Source organism: Schistocerca nitens, chromosome 9, assembly GCF_023898315.1.
Source record: "Schistocerca nitens isolate TAMUIC-IGC-003100 chromosome 9, iqSchNite1.1, whole genome shotgun sequence".
Taxonomy (NCBI): domain Eukaryota; kingdom Metazoa; phylum Arthropoda; class Insecta; order Orthoptera; family Acrididae; genus Schistocerca; species Schistocerca nitens.
In genome coordinates this window covers 226,717,021-226,732,310 of record NC_064622.1, presented here as the reverse complement: position 1 = coordinate 226,732,310, position 15,290 = coordinate 226,717,021, and positions in this window count along the sequence as shown.

The window sequence follows — 15,290 nt, the reverse complement described above, 5'->3', positions numbered from 1 at the left end:
GCGATAAGGCCGTAATGGCATCTTCAAAACCAATAAATATACTCAGCACAGCATCATCACATAGGTCTGAAATAAGGTGTAGAATAGGCCACATCTCCACACAGTCATGTTTACAACTGGCCAGTGACCAGTTCTCAATATTATTCAGCCTTTGTGGTCATCTTTGGAGAGAAGCATTGGTGATCGCTATCCGTCTCCATCACGTTATCTGATTAGGAGCTATTTCACGTGAAAACCATGTCGTTGTTGTTTTGGTCCTCAGTCCAAAGACAGGTTTGATGCAGCCCTCCATGCTAGTCTCAACTGTGCAATCCTCTTAATCTCCAAGCACCTACTGCAACCTAAATCCTTCTCAATCTGCTTAGTGTATTCATCTCTTGGTCTCCCTGTTCGATTTTTCCCTCCACGCTTCTCTCCAGTACTAAATTGGTGGTCCCTTGATGCCTCAGAACGTGTCCTACCAACTGATCCCTTCTTCTAGTCAAATTGCGCCACAAATTCCTCTTCTCCCCAATTCTACACTCCTGGAAATGGAAAAAAGAACACATTGACACCGGTGTGTCAGACCCACCATACTTGCTCCGGACACTGCGAGAGGGCTGTACAAGCAATGATCACACGCACGGCACAGCGGACACACCAGGAACCGCGGTGTTGGCCGTCGAATGGCGCTAGCTGCGCAGCATTTGTGCACCGCCACCGTCAGTGTCAGCCAGTTTGCCGTGGCATACGGAGCTCCATCGCAGTCTTTAACACTGGTAGCATGCCGCGACAGCGTGGACGTGAACCGTATGTGCAGTTGACGGACTTTGAGCGAGGGCGTATAGTGGGCATGCGGGAGGCTGGGTGGACGTACCGCCGAATTGCTCAACACGTGGGGCGTGAGGTCTCCACAGTACATCGATGTTGTCGCCAGTGGTCGGCGGAAGGTGCACGTGCCCGTCGACCTGGGACCGGACCGCAGCGACGCACGGATGCACGCCAAGACCGTAGGATCCTACGCAGTGCCGTAGGGGACCGCACCGCCACTTCCCAGCAAATTAGGCACACTATTGCTCCTGGGGTATCGGCGAGGACCATTCGCAACCGTCTCCATGAAGCTGGGCTACGGTCCCGCACACCGTTAGGCCGTCTTCCGCTCACGCCCCAACATCGTGCAGCCCGCCTCCAGTGGTGTCGCGACAGGTGTGAATGGAAGGACGAATGGAGACGTGTCGTCTTCAGCGATGAGAGTCGCTTCTGCCTTGGTGCCAATGATGGTCGTATGCGTGTTTGGCGCCGTGCAGGTGAGCGCCACAATCAGGACTGCATACGACCGAGGCACACAGGGCCAACACCCAGCATCATGGTGTGGGGAGCGATCTCCTACACTGGCCGTACACCACTGGTGATCGTCGAGGGGACACTGAATAGTGCACAGTACATCCAAACCGTCATCGAACCCATCGTTCTACCATTCCTAGACCGGCAAGGGAACTTGCTGTTCCAACAGGACAATGCACGTCCGCATGTATCCCGTGCCACCCAACGTGCTCTAGAAGGTGTAAGTCAACTACCCTGGCCAGCAAGATCTCCGGATCTGTCCCCCATTGAGCATGTTTGGGACTGGATGAAGCGTCGTCTCACGCGGTCTGCACGTCCAGCACGAACGCTGGTCCAACTGAGGCGCCAGGTGGAAATGGCATGGCAAGCCGTTCCACAGGACTACATCCAGCATCTCTACGATCGTCTCCATGGGAGAATAGCAGCCTGCATTGCTGCGAAAGGTGGATATACACTGTACTAGTGCCGACATTGTGCATGCTCTGTTGCCTGTGTCTATGTGCCTGTGGTTCTGTCAGTGTGATCATGTGATGTATCTGACCCCAGGAATGTGTCAATAAAGTTTCCCCTTCCTGGGACAATGAATTCACGGTGTTCTTATTTCATTTTCCAGAAGTGTATTCAGTGCCTCCTCATTAGTCACGTGATGTACCCATCTAATCTTCAGCATTCTTCTCTAGGACCACATTTCAAAAGCTTCTACTCTATCCTTGTCTAAACTGTTTAACGTCCATGATTCTCTTCATACATGGCTACACGCCATACACCTACTTTCTAGAAAACACTTCCTGAAGCTTCAATTACACTCAATGTTAACAAATATCTCTTCTTCAGAAACGCTTTCCTTGCCGTCGCCAGTCTGAATACAAGTCTACATTTTATATACTCTCTATTTCGACCATCATCAGTTACTTTGCTGACCAAACAGCAAAACGCATCTACTACTGTAACTGTCTCGCTTCCTAATCTAATTCCCTCAGCATCACCTGATTTATTTCGACTACATTCCATTATCCTCGTTTCGCTTTTGTCGATGTTCATCTTATATCCTCCTTTCAAGACACTGTCCATTCCGTTCAACTGGTCTTCCAGGTCCTTTGCTGTCTCTGACAGAATTACAATGTCATCGGCATTTCTCAAAGTTTTAATTTCTTCTCCATGTATTTTAATTGCTACTCCAAATTTTTCTTTTGTTTCCTTTACTGCTTGCTCAGTATACAGACTGAATAACGTTGGGTTCAAATGGCTCTGAGCACTATGGGACTTAACTTCCGAGGTCATCAGTCCCCTAGAACTTAGAACTACTTAAACCTAACTAACCTAAGGACATCACAAACCTCCAAGCCTGAGGCAGGATTCGAACCTGCGACCGAAGCGGTCGCGCGGTTCCACTGTAGCGCCTAGAACCTCTCGGCCTCTCCGGCCGGCAATATCGTTGAGGATAGGCTACAATCCTGTCTCACTCCCTTCTCAAACACTGCATCCCCTTTGTGCCCCTCGACACTTACAACTGCCATTTGGTTTCTTTACAAATTGTAAATAGGCTGCCTGTATTTTACCTCTGCTATCTGCGGAATTTGAAAGAGAGTATTCCAGTCAACATCGTCAAAAGCTTTATCTAAGCCTACAAATGCTAAAAACGTAGATTTGCCTTTCCTTAAGCCTATCTTCTAAGGTAAGTCGTAGGGTCAGTATTGCCTCGCATGTTTCTACATTTGTACAGAATACAAACTAATGTTCCCCGAGGTCGGCGTCTACCAGTTTTCCCATTCGTCTGTACAGAATTCGTATTAGTATCTTACAAATGTGACTTTTTAAACTGATACTTCGGTAATTTTCACACCTGTCAGTACGTGGTTTCTTTGGCATTGGAATTATTATAGGCTTCTTGAAGTCTGATGGTATTTCGCCTGTCTCATACATCTTACTCACCAGATGGAAGAGTTTTGTCATGGCAGGCTCTCCCAAGGCTATCAGTAGTTGTAAAGGAATGTTGTCTACTCCCGGGGCCTTGTTTCGATTTAGGTCATTCAGCGTACTGTCAAACTCTTCACGCAGTATCATATCTCCCATCTCATCTTCATCTATGTCCTCTTCCATTTCCATAATATTACCCTCAAGTACATCGCCCTTGTACAGATCCTCTCTATACTCCTTCCACCTTTCACTTTCTCTTCTTTGTTTAGGACTGGTTTTCCATCTAAGCTCTTGACATTCAAACAGGTGCTTCTCTTTTCTCCAAACGTCTCTTTAATTTTCCTTTAGGCGTCATCTATCTTACTCCTAGTGATATATGCTTCTACATCCTTACATTTGTCCTCTAGCCATTCCTGCTTAGCTATTTTGCACTTCCTGTCGATCTCATATTTGAGACGTTTGTATTTCTTTTCTACTGCTTCATTTACTGCATTTTTATATTTTCTCCTTTCATCAATTAAATTCAGTATCTCTTGCGATACCCAAGGATTCCCACTAGCCCTCGTGTTTTTACCTACTTGCTCCTCTGCTGCCTTTACTATTTCATCTCTCCAAACTATCCATTCTTGTACTGTATTCCTCTCCCCTGTTCTTGTCAATCGCTCTCTAATGCTACTTCTGAATCTCTCTACAATCTCTGGTATCTTCAGTCTGAAAACCATACAGGACCTATATTTATCCATTCAGAGACGACTGGAATATGTTTCGAATGCCACCTATTAAGCATGGTAATTTGTTGTATTTTTTGGTATTTCCATATTTTTCTCAATCTCCTTACCATTAAAAATAAATGAAAGAAAGAATTATGAAGTTACACTACTGTTGACCAAAATCACTCAACTTCAATTGCACCCACAGTCGCAAGCAGGAGGTCTTCTGTGCCAGAGGCAGGGCGCAGATGACAGTCCAGTATGTGCTTCATTGTCTGTGGTTCTCCACAATCACAGTTTGTGGTATCCACAACGAAGTGTCATTTCTGGAGATTACTCCTGGATTTTCCAACTTCAGAACGAAGACGACTGAGTGATTCCCACACGATCCAACTCTCTTCACACCCAAGTGGGTGGGTTTCTGAAGGGAGAGGTTAGGTAGAGTTGTTCTCAAGTCAAGAAATCCACAGTTGTTTTGCTGATGAATTTGTAGGTGATTTGAGGGCACAGAAGTTGCGAAATTCAGTACACAGACCTGTCACCTCTGGCAGCAACAGTGGCTCTAGCCCGGCGGGGTATTGAGTCGAACTGAGATTGGATGAAACATACGTGTATATGGTTCCATGCTGCCTTAACTTTATGCCAGAGTTCATCAATCATAGCAGCTGACGAGCTACAGTCTTTCAGCAAATCAGGACCAAATATTTTCAAAGGGTTTTGGGATGAGGAGGAACGTGCTGCCTAGTGATACCCTCTGCCACAAAGCTTAAGTTGGTTTGCGAGGTATAGATGGTCTGACACTCCACTCTTTTTCACAGTTGTCAGTCATCAGCAAAAACATCCTGTGAGTGTGTTAGCGTCAGTAGAATAACTTTTTGTGGTTAGGAGTGGACCCTTATTCTATGACAGAGCACAATGGTGTTTAGCTGTACTAAATTTATTTTGTTCCTATTTTGTTGTTAAACAAGCACACGCGTTTACATAGATTGTGACATGACCATTTCAGGACAGTTGTCAAGATAATGCATTGCGTCCTGTTTAGTAGAAATAACTCTGAACACAGCAATATCAAATTTAAACAGAAGGTTCTCTACAAGATTTTTCTTGCTTCTAGACAGTGAAGTTGGCTGATATTACGACAAATCATACGATTCCGATTCTAAGTTCGGTACTATTTAGCATGACAATCAAGTCTACTGAGGATGGTTAGTTTTTGTGACAAGATGAGCAAAAGATTACTCAAGGTTGCTCGAATTCACAGTGGACGCAAGCTGATGATCCAACAATTTTACGCCTCTGCCAGCGGCACTTACCTTTAGCTGCGACGTGCAGGCGGCTGCATGGCTGCTCTTGCCCTCTGAAAATCCTGTAAAAAGCTAACCAAAATCTTTAGTGATTTTATCAGCTGAAACTGTCCTATGTTTCTCTTTAGGCGAGAAAACATGCACTCATCCCTAGTCTGGAAAATTTGGCGATATACACGTGCATAGATGGAGCAGTGTGTATGCTTCAACGCCCTCGCAGTTCTCGCAGGAGCAGTTAACTACGTGGCTGTTTCGTTTCTCAACTATTGATCTCAACGACTCTTCAGCTAATTTCTAGCTGAATGTCAGTCAAAGTGATCGCAGTGTTGCACAAAAATTCGTCTATTGGCGTCGTAAAGAGCGTGATGCGCCCTGTTCTAAACTGACACTGGTTCAGAGGAGAGTCTCCGAAGCTTTCGATATTGTGTTTTTCGTAGCAAACTGTCCCCCACCTGTGTCCTTTCGTGCTTCACGTCACTGCTTTTTCAGACCAATGGGAGCATTCTTTTCATCTTGTAAAAAGCTGCGTCGAAATATCGCCATATCTACTTCTTCTGAGTTTAGTTCAGCCAATCGGACATTTTGTACCCGCTCCTGACGCCTAAAAGTTACACACATACGTCACGAGCGTATCATAGACCTTCACGAGATCAGCTGCGTTGCTGGTCTGTTTCTATCCATCTGGAAATTCCCCAACACAGTTTTCTAACGAATTTCTCCGTCGGAAACAGCCCTGGGCCGCTACCTGTTCCCCTCAATGTATCGCCTGGTGCGTTCTTTGTCCCTCTTGCCACAGGTCACCAACCCCCTGTTACAAGCCTTTCGTTGTATGCGGACCATGATGATGCGACTCGCGTCTGCCTCCAAACTAAAACGTTTCTTCCAGTAGCTGTTTTCACCTTTTGCCCGTTGACATGCAGCATTTGGGTTCGGTGTGTTAATACTGTCGAATAGAGTCTCATCCCTTTGCATTATATACTGTAGATTTTGATAGGCAAATCTGTCCACTATCGCCAAAGTATGTCAGATTACATATCCATCTACTTAAAATCTCATGTAAGGTGCAAAATTGACATTCATTCAAGCTGCCACCTTACAATGTACATGTATGTCTGAATACGTATTGGGAAAATACCTAATGACGAGTATGTAGCTCGACTTTTTATTATACGGGAAGTGTGGTATGGTCCACTTTACAATGAATGCCTCCTGTTACGCGGTACAGAAGACAGTCGTTTCTTTGAATTGATTATATACTGGTATCAGGTAACAGGAGGTTCACATAGCTTTGTAATAGGAACTATGGGTCTTAGTATGCAAGAAGTGTTCTCATTATCTGTGAGTAATTTTCACTCGAAGATGGAAACATAGTTCCAGGAAGGCTTCTAACCAGTTACTTTGAATTGTTATTTAGTACAGTGAGTCACGGCCCTCATTTGATTAATTACTTTTGTTGTGCAGAAGTCTAATTGTTAGATAGTAAAATGCTTCCCAAACTGTGGCACCATCTTGACCTGTGACGTTCTCTGTGTCACACTGATAACAATTCTGTCTAGAAAGCTAAGACCATTGTATCCTGATTCACAGAAATGCTCAATGCTAGGACATGAGCTCCAGTGACTATCTTTAAGATGCTACAGCGTTGGCTGCATGTCTTTTGAATCAATGAAATCACCCTGTAAATCAACAACTAGTCACCACGTCCCAAGAAGAATGTATACTACCAGTGTATCAGAACTTATTGGATAAGCTTTCTCGATTAAACACTACAGAAGTGGCAAACCAGTTATTCACATCACGGACATATTTGAGTACTTAAAGATCTTTGCTCCCTCATTACTTTCCAGCAGACTAACTTCTTATACACCACAAAGTTCCCCAGTTCTGACAAGAAGGAAGAAGAGCTCTACATAGACGAAAGCCGTTTGTAAACAACGAGTGAACACCGATTCTTAAAAGAATCTAACTCCCATGTACATGACAGCTTCTAACGTCCAACTAAAAGTCAATATTTGAACTTGAGCGTGCAAGCGAGGAAAGATTTGAAATTATGCTTAAATCTGTCGAAAGTCGCTAATAGCTCTTATTATGAAACACTAGATGAATATTTCTACGTAACTTGAGCTCCATTTTAAGCAAAAGCTACTTTTCAAACATCAAAATGTAATTTTGCAGCCGCATTCAGTGATATATGTAGATACTACCGGAATACTGTAGTATGAATAGAGTTACTAGTGAAGAAGTAATAACATAAAATGTCATGGATCCTGTTGACGTTTTACTGCCCGCTATTTTAAGCAAAAGATCGTTTTTCACGCATCTATATGTTTATGACATATATCTTGAACCGAATTCCACGAAAAAGACAGGCCGCGACGCTTACGTCACACCACGTGACACTGCAGGTCTTACAAGTGCCAGCAGCCGTCTCCGGCGGCGAGCGAGTAACTATTTCAGACGAGTTTTATAATTCTTGACTGCGCATTTAAATACATGTAAGTTCTAGATAGCACATGGCAAAGTTAAGAACTTTAGTGGCTACATTTTCAATTAAATCTCAATTTCCCATGGACTCTGAACGGAGCCGAGCGTTCACGAAGTGTGGCGAACAAGCCGACTAGTGCCATGTCACAAGTTCGTTGCAGCGCCCGTATATCTCGTTGGCCCCGTCCTGAACTATGAGCGGTAAAATGATATAATTTTGCACGTGGATTCGGTGGTGTATGTGGATAGTATGTACAAAATATACTGCGAATAGAGTCAGTAGTATAGAAGTAATTAACTGAAACGTTATTCCTGGTGCTTAAGTTTGACTTCAGGAACAGCAAAAAATGCAATGAGCGATAAACTTTCCTCTTTTCGTCATTTTATGATGGGTACGTCAACGAGAAAAAGTTTCTAAAAGGTTTAAAATTATGTGTAAAGTTTGTTGGAAGTCGCTAAGAGCTCTCATTCTCAAATACTGGATTACAAAGCCCGGGTATCTGGGCGCCATTAACTTACGATGCCACGCGGGGTAGCCGAGCGGTCTTAGGCGCCTTTCCACGGTTCGCACACCAACCCCCGTCGGAGGTTCGAGTCCTCTCTCGGGCATGTGTGTGTGTGTGTGTGTGTGTGTGTGTGTGTGTGTGTGTGTTGTCCTTAGCGTAAGTTAGTTTCAGTAGCGTGTAAGCCTAGGGACCGATAACCCCAGCAGTTTGGTCCCATAGGAACTTACCACAAAATTTTCAGTTACGACGCCTCAAGATAAACACATTGTTTCTAACTGCAATACTTGACTTCTGTGTCAAACTTTTAACATAAGATTATAGTTCTTAATGAGTAGATTATGACAGCATTTTAACTTTTTAAGTTCGGTCAATAATTACTCGAAATATCGAAAATAAAAGTTGGGTTGCCCCTGAAAACCGTTAGATAGGCATCCTACAATTGGTAGGTGGTTTCGAGGTTAGCGGTTTAGTAGTATACGTACCACAACATACCTATACAGTTCCTCGTTTCAGCGCCCCTATTTCAGCAAATAAATCGATATTTATCACTGCACGGTTAGTTTCGTGTCTGAGAATAGACTTAACAGCTGTGCCATCCAAGTATTTGCCCTACATCCCAAGTATTTCCACTTATTTTACGAGTATTCAGCCGAGCATAGGTCTCGGTATGAGGGGGACGTGAACTTGGTGGTCCACACGAGCGTCCAAAACTCGCTGCTGTTACGCGTCGACTAAGGGCTTTCTCCAGGACGGCGCAAGACTTCCTCGTCTCGTTTTAGCAGGTCAACGGCCGCACAGTCTAAACAACTGGTCCTCTTGCTACCAGTACGCCGCGCAGCTGACGGAGTTGCGGCGTACTTCGTTACCACAGAACCTCTCTCTCTTTCTCTCTCCTGTATCTTATAAACGGGTCGGCTACATCTGTGATACAACATTCATTCCACCGCAAGCCAGCAAGCGTGACATTCAGATCTCAACAAATGATTTGATTTAAAATGGCACTTCGTCTTATCACAGTATACCATAATGTTTTCTTTAATTCGATCACGAGCGAAACGAAGTGTAACTACCTTGCCATATGCAAGATTTGATCTTCCACCACGTATAAATTGGTGTCAGGAAATTAGAAGACCTGGAGAATCACGGGCGAGTTGAGACATTGAAAGAAAGGAAGAAGAAGGAGAGTTTAAAGTCCCATCGACCATGAGGGAATTTAGGGAATTTAGAGATGGCGTAAGAAGCTCCGCGTAGGGAAGGATGGGGGAAGAAATCTGCCGCGCTCTTAACAAACAAAAAAACCGACATTTGCGTGAGGTGATTTAGGGAAACCACGGAAAATCTAAAAATGTATCGCTGGACGGGGATTTGAGCCCTGTGAGGTATGTGAGTCATCTTTGTCATTACAGAATTGTTAACTTCATACTTTCATTTGTGCACACATCTGAGAGCAAGCCATGTTGATCCGCTATCTTTGGTTGTGTTGTTACATCGTCTTTGCCTGAGGACGCACACAGAGAGACCACTGTTATAACTCAAGGTGTGTCGCGAATTAGACGTAGAATTGAATAGTCAGGAAAATTTTATCCAGAACTGAGCTGCTAAATATTGAATACAGAGTTGATGGAAGTGATTGAATAAGACTGTGATGGCAGTATTTATGGATCTTGAAAAGAGCTGTGAAGACTTGTGATTTAAGGCTAAATTCGCAGCTTCGCAAATGTTTCCACTCTGGTGTAAAATCAGTTGTCGTACCGACATTTGATTGAAACACATCTGATGGATTGCTCACGGCTGGTAAGTTAGTTCTCCTGCCTCACATATACATTTTTGTGAAAGAACAGGTATTTTGAGTAGGTTAATGTTTATATGAAGTTAAATTTTTGAATAATCCATCTATTAAATAAGCCAGTCATTTTTGTATAAAGTCAATAGTGTTCAGATCTTGAAAGTCAAACTATAACGCAATTCTTTGCCATAAAAATTGCTCCAGAAAAATCGCTTGTAGAAGAGTAGCACCCAAAATTAATCCGATACAAAAATTACTATGTTGTTTATGTCCTAATTGCACGTGGAGACACACACACAAAAACACACACACACACACACACACACACTTGAATGTGATTTTTAGCTTAGCATTTCAATTTAGCTTCTCTGCGGCGCTGCTTTCTGTCCTCCTATTTCGAGAAAACACTTTTACTGTATCGATGTTAGTGCAAGAATAGTTCAGGGCCGTAGTCGCACTGTTACACTATACATACAGAGCACTGTCATTACACATTTAACCAGTGATTAGGTCAGATAGCTTGCATTCAAATTTGAAATTATTTTCTTGTTATGCAAAGTACATTTCAGTGAACAGTATGATATATCCGTGTGTGGAACATTTATCGTATTCATAGTTGTGGTTCGCAAGTTATGTATGTAAATCTGCAGTGGACTTTAAAGTTATTTGGGTTATTTATTCAGACGACATTTAGTAGTTCATTTGATGTATAATTTTTATTAGTTTTATTTTGGTGTATCTACATCTACTTTTTACTTGGATACTCCGCAAATCACCCTTTAGTACCTGGCAGAAGATTCATCGAATCACCACCACAATAATTTTCTGTTACCCCAATCTCGAACAGAGTGCGGAAAAAAACGAACGCCTATATCTTTCCGTGCGAGCTCTGATTTCCCTTATTTCATTATGATTCTCGTTCCTCCTTGTGTAGGTCGGCGTCAACAAAATATTTCCTCATTCGGAGGAGAAAGTTGGTGATTGAAACTCGTGAGAAGATTTCGCCGCAACGAAAAACATTTTGTGTTAATGATGTTCATCCCAAATCGTATATCATATCAGTAACACTCTCTCACGTATTTCGCGATAATGCAAAACGTGCTTCTGTTCTTTGAACTTCCTTGATGTACTCCGTTCATCAAATCTAGAAGGATCCCAGACCGCGCAGCAACACTCCAAAAGACGGCGTACAAGTGTAGTCTTGGCAGTCTCATTGGTAGATCTCTTACATTTTCTAAGTATTCTGCCAATAAAACACAATCTTTGGTTTGCCTTCTCCGCAACATTTTTACGTGTTCTTTCCAATTTAAGTTGTTCGTAACTGTAATTCCTATTTATTTAGTTGAATTTAAGGCCTTTTGATTTAACTGATATATCGTGTAACGGTAGGTTAACGGATTCCTTTTATCACTCTTGTGGATGACCTCACACTTTTCATTATTTAGAGTCAATTGGCAACTTTCGCATCTTTCAGACGTTGAAAACTGTCCACTGAGGTGTCAGGCAACACACCACTGTTCGCTCGACTGCCTAACACAGAGCGCAAGTAATCACCTTTTTCAGTAACTGGTTTTGTGCACTTACACTCTACACACTACACACGCACAGAAATATAAAACAGAAAAATGACAATCGTCCTCCTCCCAAATGTGAGTCCAGTGTGCTAACCACTGCGCTACCCCGTTCAGTTTGAGTCTTAGAGAAGCTCAAATGGTTCAAATGGCTCTGAGCACTATGGGACTTAACATCTGTGGTCATCAGTCCCTTAGAACTTAGAACTACTTAAACCTAACTAAGCTAAGGACATCACACACATCCATGCCCGAGGCAGGATTCGAACCTGCAACCGTAGCGGTCACGCGGTTCCAGACTGAAGCGCCTAGAACCGCACGGCCACACCGGCCGGCGCTTCGAGAAGCATGGCGAGGACTTACTGGATATCACACTTGCTAATAGCCTAGACCAGGGCTTCGCAGCAAACGTGCTCTGCGACCACTCGGTGAGCAGGGAGTAATGTACGTCCACCATCGCCAAGGGAACAGGGTTGGGAGACTTGTGGGCGCATATGTAAACGAGCAAATCGAACCTGACGGGAAATGCTTGGAGAAATTTAGACCTTCGTTATATTCCTTATCACTTTACCATTCAGTTACTTCAAGCTTCAGATCAGCGAAAATTTGGTACTGGAAGCTTCTTCATTTTCCCACTGCGTTACGCTACGAAGCCTCATTTTTTCCTCCAACATGACTGACGCTCCGTCTGTAGACACATGAACTAATAAATCCCCTCATAAACCAATATTTTCTATACTTTCTTCAACGCTTCTAACAATGTCATATGTAGCTTTGTACCAGTGATATTTTCACTTTCATAGAGCGCTAAAGAATACGCAACAAACTACTTCGCAGGCTGGCTCTTAACGTAGTCTATCATAACGTAATCATCATAATCATCTAACTGCTCTGCTCGCGAGCAAGAGTATGAGCAGGTGCGAGTCCTCAGGCTCAAAGTCAGGGACTTGTTAGGCTCTGGTCTAGACTTTCAAGTTCCCCTTTCGAGTTCTTGTCTGCCTCATAGTTTGAAACCACTACTGACTGGGTAGTGCTTTACTCATATTTGGTTCTTTACTGTACACCCTTCTTCACCGTCCATATTCACGTGCAGTACCTTCTGAGCACACAGAGATGTTTCAGAAAGAACGTCATAAATTTATTGGTAAAAGTTAGGACGTAACCAATATATAAGCCCTCCATCATCAGTTTCCTCTGTTGTACAAAATACACAATGAGCCTCTGCGGTAAGAAAGTTTCATTCTCAAAATTTGAGTGCATCTGCTTAGAGAAATGAAAGTAACTATTTTAATGTAAGTGGCTCCAGAGTATATCGATATGCAAAAATTAATATTATTATATTAAAAAGAGAATGCATTGGAGAGGTCATTAAGTTATTGGGCCATCCATCTTATTTAAAACGTGACTATAATAAGCTGTTCGGCATGTGACAAAGAACACCCAGTAAAGGAGTGATCGTTCTATTTAGCTTTCTTCGAGTGGAGAAAAAATCAGATTCTATTTATCTCCACAGTGCGATACGATGTGGTGATTATGATACTGAACCCTCATTACGGAATAATGGTGTTCAGGTACTAGTCCGAGCATCCAGATTTCAATTAATTAATTTTTTAATATGTTGGTAATTGTCTTTCATCATACTTCCATCTTTAGACTTTTCGATTCTTATCGTTCACGAGAAATCACACTCTTCGTAAAACGAAAAAAAAAGCGGTTCAAGAACGTCAGAAACAGTAATGAAAAAAACGATGTACGTTGCCTATTTGCTTCGATGTATGTTTGCACGCTTTCCAAACAACTGTCGGCACACTGACGTGCGTTGTTTTTAGGCCATGTCGTGGGAAGTAGGTCGAACACTTTTCGCAATCCCACAGAATGTTTGGTTCATAATATTTATAATGCTCCACGGAGGAGGCGCTGCCGCTTGCGGAACCTACAGTAAAACAAGCTACGAGATACTCAGTTCAAGAAGTTCCTTTTTGTAAGGGGAATGTGATAGATAATACTAAAGAACTAAAAAATGTTTTTTTGTAGGTTCAATCGGAAACCTTGAGCAGTGAGACACAATGCAGCCTGGAGAGCAGCGATTCCTGCAGAGTACAGCCACCAGCCATATACACGAACCAGTACATTAATGTGACCACCGCCTATTCGACATCAACGTGCAATAACCACTCACAGACGGCAGGTGGCAGCACTAGCAGTGGAGGGAATATAAAGCATCTCGGAGAGAGGCGGTAAACAGAGCAGTCGTCAATAAATTTTCTCCGACTTCCAGCCGTCTCAGGTGGTTAAAATCCCACGAGCTTTCGACCGAGCTCTCCTCAGTCATTGTCAAGTGGTAAGACTGACTGCTGTGTCGCCGTGGCCGCGTCGTTATATAGCCGCACTGCTGGTTGTGACGTCACTAGTGCTCCCTTCCTCGCCATATATGGTAATGTTTTCATACCGCGTCCGTCGCGCCCGTTTGAACCTCGCGATGGGCGGGTCCCAGGCTGTGCTGAGTTGCAAACCGCCGTCCTTGCTGATGGTGTTTTCAGAGGGTTTTATTTCAATAGCTTCTTTTATGACGCTACCCAAAAATCCCTTCATCCTCATAACGACAAATGTTTGGTCGAATAGAATTCGGTGTGTTCTGCCACGGGTGATTTTTCTGGATAGCGTAGGCGTAAGCACCTCTCGTGTTCCGTCCGCCGTTGCTCCACAGTGCATACTATTTGGCCGACGTAGTAACAGCCACACTGACATAAAATCTTGTACACTCCAGGCGTTCTAAGCTCTAGATCGTCCTTCACAGGAATGAGCTGTCGAGTTTTTGCTGGGGGCCTAAACACCGATAAAATGTTATATCTCTTCAGCAGCCGGCTAATCTTTCCCGGCACTGTACCATAGAAAGGCAAAAACACAAGTTTCTTGCTTTCTTCTTCACAGCAGTCTTACCACTAGACAATGACAGAGGAGAGCTCGCTCGAAAGCTCGTGGTATTTTAACCACCTGACACGGCTGGAAGCCCGACAAAATTTTATTAATTCATATCGCCGCCAAACCATGCATTCATACAAGCGCAGTCGTTGTAATGAGAAAACAGAGCGATTTATCTGACGTCCGAAAGGGTGTGATCAGTGGCTTCCAGACCAAAGGTGGAAGCATTTCCGAAACGGCTAAATTTGTAAACTGTTCGTATGCGGCCACAGTTAAAGTATACAGTGCATGGCAAAATGGCGCTATCCAAATCCGGCGCCGAAGCAACGGTGATCCACAACGGTCTATAGATGACAGGGACGAACGATGTTTGCAGAGATGTTTACGGACGAAGAGATTTGCAGCCTTTGAGCAACTGACAGCCCAGATGAACCAATGGGCTATCAACAGTGTCTCTCAACGACCGTTCAGCGAACGTTGCTGTGTACGGTCCACTACAACATGCACCCATGCTCACTGCTGTTCGTCGGCGACGAAGGCTGGAATTTTCAAGCCAAAACCGCAACTGGACTTCCACTGACTGGAGTCAAGTGTCAGGTGTCAGTTTCTATGCTTCATCGGACAGGTGGCAGTTCGTGAGTACCGCATGAAACGTCTGAATACAAACATCCTACAAGGATCCAGGCCGGAGAAGAAAGCATTATGTCTGAGGAATGTTTTCTTGGATTCCTTGGGTGATATAGTAAGTAGGCTGTTTAGGTTTTCTT